This window comes from Varroa jacobsoni, unplaced genomic scaffold, assembly GCF_002532875.2.
Source record: "Varroa jacobsoni isolate VJ856 unplaced genomic scaffold, vjacob_1.0 scaffold_1068, whole genome shotgun sequence".
NCBI classification, from domain to species: Eukaryota; Metazoa; Arthropoda; class Arachnida; order Mesostigmata; family Varroidae; genus Varroa; species Varroa jacobsoni.
Window position 1 is genome coordinate 27,826 of NW_019213970.1, and position 10,528 is coordinate 38,353.

At 37.7% G+C, this 10,528-nt stretch overlaps 1 long non-coding RNA gene across 3 annotated transcripts in view; it reads left to right on the forward strand.

Annotated features, from left to right (window-relative positions):
• The first annotated feature begins 990 nt into the window (after positions 1-990).
• The window catches only part of LOC111266262 (uncharacterized), an 11,003-nt gene continuing 1,465 nt past the window's right edge, over positions 991-10,528 (forward strand). Inside the window, exons 1-2 of one of the 3 annotated variants that reach the window (XR_002683981.2) lie at positions 6,321-6,531; positions 6,955-7,135. This is a non-coding gene — a long non-coding RNA (uncharacterized LOC111266262). Of the gene's footprint in view, positions 1,573-6,320; positions 6,532-6,954; positions 7,136-10,528 lie in introns of those variants that run through there. The other 2 variants (XR_002683982.2, XR_002683983.2) reach the window with 2 other exon arrangements.

The following is a 10,528-nucleotide window of genomic DNA, read 5'->3' on the forward strand; positions in this document are numbered from 1 at the left end:
CATTTACGATGAGTACCCACTATGTTACCATCGATATAAATGAGTGTCAACGAAGGATTTCTAATTGCGAAATCATCGTCTTCGAAGTACTTCAGTACACACAAAGGATATTAATGAGAACATTAAAAATGCACTCTACACAAAAACTGTAACTTTTGTCGTTATGTATTTAACTGATGTGATTCGTATGCAATTCCCATAAGTAAGATAAGTGAATTTAAAAAATTCGCGAGATTTCTACCGGCTCTATGTTTGAGGTAACCTCTCTTGCTGGGAAAAAGCGAATGCTAGAATGATTGGCAATGTATCTTCGGCAGTTTGATAGTACCTAGGGTAGATGCAAAACACAAAACGCTTCCAACACTCCATTGAACATAATCTTAGCCAAACAATTTGTGCCGATTAAACAACTGTGCACTGAGGCTATATAGCATCGTATCGATTCCAAACATACAGAATTTTCATTGTAGTTGAAAATGGAATACTCTATGAAAACGTGCAATGAAAGGTACGTTTATCATACGTGTATGCCACCTAATCGAATATTATGCTCACTGCCTATGTCTATTTTGTTAAGCCGCGCTAATCACTAATTAGCAGAGTTTTCGACGAAACCAAAGTACAGTTAAGTTGTCCGCAAATTATGAGAAGGAACGGCGTCGGGGACGAGCGTATACTGCAAGGGAAAAACCTGATTCTGTCGCTAGTAATTTTGGCTTTGCTTTTTTCTTTTTATTACCCAAAAATCGTCTTTACTGAAAATTATCTGAACTTTACACTATTTCAATTGGGTATCAGTACAAGCCTTGATAGAGCGAAGCGCTTTTTCCAAAAGCGACAAACGCTTTAGGAGCTTCATGGTGAAATTATTAGAAAACACAAGTGTATTAATATTGGCCTGAAGGTAATTCAGTTGGACCTGACTACATTTGAATAGAACTATAACTATGTTCTTAATGGGTAGTTCCCTCTGCTGGAAGATAAACTTATATGAACTAGAGAGGCGGATGCGTAGAATCAGTTCGCTTAAGAAACATTTTGGTCCCTGTTTTCAAGCTCGACGGACGTCTATGCGGATTAATCGTTTACTAAAACGAAATTTAAAAGTACTTGTGTTTGTAGCTCCAGTTTGTCTCGATAGTCCGAGATGCTAGTCAGGAACTTTTGACCGACTTTGTAAACGCTTCTCAGTGCTGTGACAAGGGATCGCCGAATACGACCAGAAAACCTTTGTTTCACCACTTCGGATTTGCTGAGCCGTTATGTTAATTGGACAATAGCAAGCACTATATTATTCACTTGTTGTATATCTGAACGACGTCATTTTTCAATCGCTTCATTTACCAACAAGCGCCAGTCAGAACTAATTTCCGTTTTCTGGTTTCTGCTGTGGTCATGAAAGAAATTGTCCTACACGGAGTCATCCTCGGCCGGCGTGTGGTAACAAATAAACTTTGGCATAAAAGCATTCCCTAATGGATGGCCAACCAAAAAAAGCTCTGGAATATCTCAGCAACAATGTAATGCTATGGTACCGTTTCGCACTGGATGGCCAACGTTTGAACATTTGTGGTGCGTACACAGTTTTTTTTTTTTCTTTTTTAAAAATACTTCTTATTTTGGCAATGGTTATAATAAATGTTGCATAAGCAAGGCCATTTTGAAATAAATAACCGTCAAAGAGAAACTGGTGCGATGTAAAATGCAAAAAAAAACACGTGCATGCTTTGTCTATTTAAAAAAGACAAACTCTTTACTAGTCTCCACTATATTTTACTTCCCTTCAATGCATATATAAACATATATACTTTGTAAGAAATGTTACTGCGTAGATATTTGTTTACAAAAAGGAGAAATGGAAATAGGTTTTACGAAAAATGAGACTCAAGCATTATCTAATTTCTGACGTTTTTATGTAATTTTTGAAACTAATTTAAGGACAAATATGGAAGCTTTTTGAGAATTACAATTGTTATCAGCCTATCTTTTATTCAAGAGTCAAAAATACAATGTAACGAAAGAGAGATGGCTGAAAGAGAGATGGAATACTCTGAATCTTTTTCAAATTCAAGAATTCAATATCAAAATAGATTTTAAGTTAGGCTGCAAATAACGAATTTTGGTGCATTATAAGTTTGCTATAATATATATTTTGTTGTTAAGGGTAATGAAGCTAAATTTACGGTTTATGTTGTGAGCCTTCACGGCCTCTATTTTGTACCGCATTTCTTAGTACCTGTAAGGCGATTAGTTTTGTCCTAAAATCTGCAGCTAGAATAACTATGCATGAAGAGATCTGTTTGCTATATCTACATTTTATTAAGCAGTTACTGAATACGGCTACTAACTAATCTGCTCATCCATCCAAAAATGCTCCGAGTTTTAGACCTTCAGAATAACGAATGGATATATTTAATCCATGCTTTTTTCTAGGTTTTTTGAAATAACATTTTTCCCATTATCACACCTTGCCGTTTGCCCTCGCTGTGACCTGCCGAAGCTTTTAGACTGGCGGGCGACAACGATACCAATCCGCCATCTCGGAATCTGTGTATCCACAGTACAGACGAGCGTTATATCATAATTAAAGGAAAATTTAATGCATACATATATATATATATATATATATATATATATATATAACACTAAAGTTATCCAAAGTCTGTCGTAGAACTGCTACTGCTATCTTTATGGGATCCGCAAAATATAAATGTTTAATGGTAAGCACGGAATTGAGTAGACATAAAAAAACTTCAACTGGGTAAGTAAAAGTAAGATCGCAACACAATAGTATAACAATAAATATAATCGACAAAAAGCAGAGTTACAATAGAGTGTTTATGGTAAATAGCAAATGAAATAGTTCTCTTTGAGGCAGCAAAACGCCATTACATGGTACTATATCTTTAATGCAATAATCACTTCTAAGAAGAAAATATTGGCAGACCTATTTTTTACATGATCTTGCTACAAATATCTAAATTATTATTATTATTATTATGCTAAATTTATTTTAATTTGAAATGAAGCGGAGGCCACATTTTTTTCGTCCGTAGCGTTCTTGACTTCTATAGGCTTCTATTTTTCACTGCCTAACTCTTGCCAAAAGCTATCGCTTTACTGAAACCTGTTCGAAAAGCAGAGGAAGCGATTCAATAGGCACACGTTTTGTAGAGGAAAACCGGGGTTGGTCACATACGCGTGTACAAATGTGTCAGATCATGTGCGTTCAATGATTAACGCGCCATGACAAATGTACATGTCTTCGGCGATAGCTTAAAAATCTCTATAATTGAATTGATACAGCCCGTGAATGTGTGTAAACACGAGTGTAGCCTCCCAGTGGGACACTTTTGGGGGCGCAACCAGCTTCGAACAAGGTTAGGTCGCCCAGCCAGAATCGACCTTCCTGTCCGCATTGGAGGTCTTCCAGAATCACCCTGGGTAGATGTCGCACGAAACAAATCAGTACTCAGCCCTCTACTTCCAAGTGTCACAAGAAGATACGGCTAGTAAATGGAACTATGTACTATTTGGTACTTTTTACGCAAACATATATATATATTGCTAATCTATGTTGTATTATTACGTATTGAAACAATAGTGGGCGTACATTTGACAAGTGGAGAAGTAGTGAGAAATATACATTTGGTAGAGTGAATATTTTAGAGTAACTTAATTAGAATACCTGTGAACCCGTGTCCCTTCTGTCAGAGCCGCTAACGAGCTTCCCCAGTGTGTCTTCAAATCTCATTTTCTGGCAAACGCTTTCTATTTACAAATGCCCATATAGCTTATTACCCTTCTGTAATTGTAAACAGCGAATTTATCTGGCAAATATCTTTTTTGTCCTGCGCAAGGTCCTCCGCTCAGAATTGCACTGCAGTACTGACGTATATATACGAACGGAATATACAGACTCACAGCTATCGTTAGTACATCGAATAATGTGTACTTCCGATAGTTTTCTGATAGTCCGGGGAGAGACCTGAAGGCATCAAGACACACGATTTAAGCACAATTCAGTCATATAGGCTAAGTTGTAGATAAATCATATCCACTATCTACAGCACTTAAAGTTACTCGTGTATGTTGTTTCTAAATAATCCAACAAATATCTATCGCGCTAGCAACAAGTGTGCCCTTAGAATATGGGCGTCAGCAGTGAAGATGGTGTTCCTGTACGTCGTAATACAAGCACAAGCGACTACCGAAAAATAGACATCTCGATAGAATAGAAAGACCACTATTTAAATTCGCGTACATCAAAATTACTAACCTGACTTCTAATGCTACTCCCACAGCGGCTTAGAGTCTAAAACGTCTTTAAATCGTTCAAATGCTGAGTGTCTTCTTAGCTATGCTCTCTAGCGATTAGGCATTACGGACCTATATGTTTACTGCACGGCAGACGGCCAAATCAAATCAAGGCTTCAGCTATTGTCGATATCACACCGTTTTTACGCTCTCCCAAATGAGATCGAACGGCTTAAGGTTTCATGGCCTCCACTGCTATGATGCGCTGACTGCTCATAAAGGTTGGCGTTAACGAGTGCGAAAGGCTCTGGTTCAAATACCAGCGACTTCTCTACCAGTGGCCTTAGTCGGATCGACTCGAATACATCACAAGTATGGGGCGAATTCTCTAGCGTTTTTCGATAGCTCTTTCGCACGCAGCGTTTTAGGTTCCGAACGAAACGGTTGATCATCGCGTTTGAAACAGATATAGTTAAATTTGTCCAACGTAGTGAAGGCCACAAGAACGATACGACGCTAACTGTTGGTGATGGGAATTACTTGAATAGCATGATTCTGCCACACTTTCCTGTATGGCGATTTTAGCGATGCAGTAGATCATGGGACTGGAATCCTCGAGCTGCAATTAACGTAGCACACAAGGTGTTATAGGGCAGTAAATAAGATAAGCATTGTCATGATTATACGCTTAAACTTTACGTTGTCGTCGGCTGGAAATGTTGACAGCCTGAAAAGAACGCAAGCAAAGATAAGAAGCTTTATGAATTGAATGTAATTTAAGTATTCGTAGGCGAAATCTGAATGGATATTCCCGACAGCTATTGATTCTACAAGAAATGAAAAACTTTATCGGTAACGATAGGGTAGGTGATACAATATGCACGGGAAATTTATGTTCGGTTAATGTTTGAAGCTAGCTTAGTAGAATAGTTTCGTTACCGCAAACTCTAGACGGAACGTAGTTCTTGCAGTACTATAACTTCCTTAGTCTCTCTTAACTCTAGTACTTCGTATCGCAGAATCTCGCTCGTTTGCCAATAAACCTATTTACGCTGCCCTTCCTATATGGCTATTAAAACAAAATTAAGACACTGACTCACCATCGCACATCTGAACATGACATCTTTACATGTTCTCAATGTTAAACAGGCTGCTACATCTATATTAACTACATGTTTTAATACAGATGTGTCTGTGAATGGAACGATGTTTCATTGCGACATATTTAAAAGCCAACCGAAGCGAGATTGTGCTGTTTACTGTGCTTTGGATTGCTTTGGAGCAAAAAGCATTTTACAGGTTTTTTTTGTCTTACTTCAAGTAGCATAGTACTTACGTAACACTATGTTTATTTGTTATTTGAGGTTACATTCCTCATCTTTCGTTCTGTAGCTTTCGGAAGACTTCTAATCCGTTTGCTGTGTACATGTACAGGTGCATGAAGGTCCGCAGCGGCATCATCGTTTCGATACGTTTCAAGCTTACGTCGACGACGTTGTCGAGCGACTCACTTTTAGGTATCTGGCAGGTATTTGCGCCCATGATCACAACGTAGAGGTTATGTAAGCAACACGAAAACCGAGTAGCAGTCAACTCACAGCTTTCCCGATGCCAGACCCGGAATACTTCACATAACTTTATCACACTATGAATATGTGTATATGACGATGGACCTTTTTGCGTAACTCATAATAACTTATTGTCATGACAAATGTTTGCTGCACGTCCAAATCTCAAAGCCGTATATTAACGATTGCTTTCCTAGTAATTCACAACTAGCCAGAAGTGGAAATAGCTAGCTAAGTAAAATCTCAGTCGTGTTATATTCTTTTTTGTAAACTTAACAAGTTAGATCGGTCATGCGGGGCGAAACAGTAAACCGCTATGAGTACATGCAGGTTGAATAGACCCGCCACCGGTAAATGCCCGCTATCTACAATTGAATCCGCATTGACAGCGCGAGAGTCCCGAGTGAATTTCTGGCCACGATCTGGAACGGTGATGTATTAAACATTTCGATAACATTCGTTACGTGACTATTACAGTCGGTGCTTCTGCGAAAAGCTTTCGTTTGCCTGCTCCGCAAAACTAAGTCGATCTATTGTCTAAACATAGATATACTTAAAGTCGTGCAGGACGGCCATTATTCTGTCATATATAGACAGTTGATGTAAGGACAGCATCTTGTTGTGCCAATGTGATTTAAAGTTGACGAGGTCTACGGAAGACGACCTGTGTTTGCTCGCCTGCTCTATTCTCGCTATTGTCTTAAACGTAAGAAGATAGCTTAATTAGCCCCTGATGGTATCTCGGTGCTTGTGATTTATCTTCCTTCCCTACTGTTAGACATTCGCGGAGCATGTGCACGTCAGAACAATTGGAAAAGCGATTTCCAAGTTTTCAATAAAGAGTCGAGCATACGGATTCGACATTATACAGCTATACACTTTAACTTTAACCTTTGTCAGTGATAACTTGTGAAGAATCATGCTACCTGTCTATCACTATCATACTTTTACAAGCATAGTTAGGGGAGCGTTACTAAGAGAAGTGCACATATAAACGGTATAGAACTGGGTAGAGTATGTGGGTTCAAGGCATGCCACTAATTTTTTTCACGAATTTTTCTCGGTCAATACAACGAGTACGTTACAAATTGCTCGTTAGAACGCTAAGTTCCCATTTCTTTTTTTAAAGTTACCTTCGCAGCAACTATCTACGGTTAATATTTTGCCAAGTTGAATCAAGCCAATACCCTGCGCGTCTAGTTGGCTCTCGAGCACCGAGATACATATCTATTGTATGATATGAAGACTATCTAGAGATACAAACCGCGTCTGTTTTCGCGAGGTTTATAGTGATGTTCGTGTCTTATCAGGTGAGTATAACACTGATAGTAAACTGACGAAATGCTTTGTCTAAGTGCGAAAACACTACTAAATTGTCGGGGCCTGTTGACTTGCGTCTGAAAACTCAATACAAATATACTAAATGCTATAAATCACGATTCAATATTTGTTTTATGCCGCAAAAAATAGGCCACTACAAAATTATGTAAGAAGCATCAAAGTTACTATCCAGCCTAAAGAACAAATAGATGCTCAGCATTACATTATATGATAGCAATAATAGTAGTAATAGTTATAATGTTACTGATATCAAATCAACATAAGGAGCGAGCTTCCCAAATGCCATAAGAGACTTTTGTTCGGCTTTAGATAGCCTTTGCTATTGTCGGCTGATCTGAAATCGTTACTATAAGCAAGGGAGGTGAAGGCTTAAAGATAAGCCCCTGAGTTATGTTTACGGTTCTGAAAAAGTAAGCCTAGGGTTGGTGAAAAAAATTAGGCTCACAGTTGATGCGGGGGGCAGATAACAGGTAAGTTTGTAGATGTTTATGCAACAAACATATATCAAGCTAACCATTATTACAATGTGTTTATTATGCTGATTTGGCCACAAGGCCACTATCATTCTCAAATAATAATAATTCTTAGCATATATGTGCCCTGTTTCTGCTTCGATAATAAGTTTACTATTTCCGAAAGCATAAGCCTACTTTTTCTTTCCTGTATAATGAAAATGACAACATTTACTTGGAGCAGGAGGTCAAAGTTAAGTTTTGCACTGCTAAAACACTGGCTCTTTTTTCCTCATAACTTCGGTTAAAACTTATGCTATTATACGACCATATCTTTATATTTATTCTACCACTTAATACGCTACTAGACTGCAAATTTTACCATGGTGGTTTTCAATGATAAAATGTAAAATATTTTCAAGGTTCATTTGAACTGAATTGAATTCAAGGACCAACCATCGAGAGAAATGGTAAAATCCATGAATAATCGAAAACGTGACAGCTAACAAAATATTTATTAATTTACCCTTTATATACGTTCCTTTTATTCTATTTATGATCGAAGTAGGCGCTTTTTGAAAAATACTATTCCTACATGGAACAGCGAGCTCAAGATAACATTTAATTTAAATAAAACAATAATATCTACTTTGAGAACAAAAAAGGTCGTCAGAACTGAAGGATTCTATAAGAGAGACAATATTTTCCCACTGTCTGAATGAATCGGACGCCCAATGAGCAGAAATGTTCGTTATAGCTTTCTTTCTTCCATATACTTGATGAACTGTACCCGGCTTGTACATCAAACTCCCTGGGGGAGACGGATTATTTGTTATCAATAAAATATGTGAACATACGACGCTACAAACAACCATAATCGATTTCTGAACTTTTCCCTATGAGAAAAAAGCTTTAATGCTGCATTTGCTTTAATGGTAGCCCTTATTTTATCAGCGAAATTATCTAATATTGATGTTTAAATAGAGAGATAAACGTGCTATTGTATTACATTTCTTACGGCTTATATAATAGTCTTATGCTTATTAAACCACAGTTTAAAAACGCGTAAATAGATTGCCTGTGGCAACTATTATTCTAGACATCGTAGGTTCTTATAGTAATTGATATGTTTATTTAGTAAAATATACAAATGCTTCATTGGACTTGGATCTGTGGGATGATGGAACTAGGTCAGAAGCTATACCAGAATGGCATGAGAATGCCTTTTTCAGGCGCGCTTGATCGCAGATTCTGTAGAAGGTAATGCATATTGTAAGCTGCACTGCAAGCTATTAATGCGATGTTAATGCTGGCCTTTGAAGACTCGTTTTCCCCGAAGCCTTTCACGTTTCTTGTAAACCACACTTGTATACTTTATAAAGCACTTTGATACCTGATCAAAAGTTTCCCTTGCTTGAAGCGGCGTTATTGCCATTGTTGTTGCTGTCGTTGCTCTCTAGTCAAACAGCATATGAAAAATAGAAGGAAAAATAGGCAAAGGCGATGCAGGAACCCAAATAGTAATAGGTATAGTGAGGTTATGGTAAAAACTCGACCAGACTACCATAATCCATATGACGCAAAATGTTTTAATGGTCCTTTACCCAGCCACAGCCTGATCATGTGACTTGACGTTGTATATATCAAACATTTGACTGCTACCTCGAGATTATGAAAAATATGCTACTTTTTATTCAAACAGATTTTATATCGAATTTATACGTTGAAAATTACACCTAGTGTTTGTTGGTTTTGTCCAGTTGGACCCCAGTGAGTCTGCAACCGAAATTTCAAGCAAATTTCGAAAACCAACTGATCGTCCTTTAGGCCAAAATAAACGGCAACAAACCGCGGACTACCATTGGGTGTCCACTCAGAATAAAGCTACATTTACATTTGAAAAAAATATCCTTTAAAAGTGGGGCATGCTCATCAACTTAGAACGGTAGCTTCGCTGGAAGTGCGCTTGAGCATGATAAGTAGGACCAAATCAATAGCGATGCTTACGCTAGCAGCAGATACAGTAACAATTAACTCGTTTTTCAAAAAAATCGGTCTTCTGGGTCTGTTTTTTATCGCAATCTCATCGCAAACCCTAACATCAAATCTTATTTAAAAAATGGAAAAATTAAAAACTTTGGACATCTTTTTACGTATAAGACGACACCAGTACCTAACAGAAACAGCACAAAATTAGAAAATCGTGCGATTCGAACGTTGAAAGTTCAAACTGAATCCCTCAAAAAGGACTGGATTAAGTAATTTGATGTACAATTCGCGTACACAAATTGGAGCCCTAGAAATTAGAAAACAAATATCACACTAAAAGACCTAGGCAAACCTATCCAGTAAAACTGTTAAACTATAGAGTGGCATCATGGACATATCACTGCAGATAGAGGGGTTTCAGTTAAACATCGGCTTTAGACTTAACGTTCCCCTACGGGATTCGTAGAACACGTTAGAAGAGACAACACAGAAGTATAATAAATATATGTAAATGGCAGGACGAACGTGATGTGTCAATTATATTGGTCCAATTAAAGACTAGAACATGCCTGATTTAAATCTACATGTGGCTTATTTCGAAGATTGCGTTCGGGAGAATGTGCGCCAAGAGCAACTAATGTAAAAAATAGATAGCATATTACATGAAACGGAAAGTCAATATCATTGTATCCGGTTGTGAGGATCGAGGTCTTTCAACATATCTATATACAGCTGTACTACGTATTTAGGTTAGCGTAAATTGCGTAGCCAAAAAAGACACATGCTTATAGTCAATAGCGTACTAGCTAGTATTTATTACATTATGAAAGCAAGCCTACGAGTCGAAGATATTGCGAGATATTCCGAACACTCGAACGAGTACGTACGGAAAGCATGAATATGTTCAATTAACCTTATTTA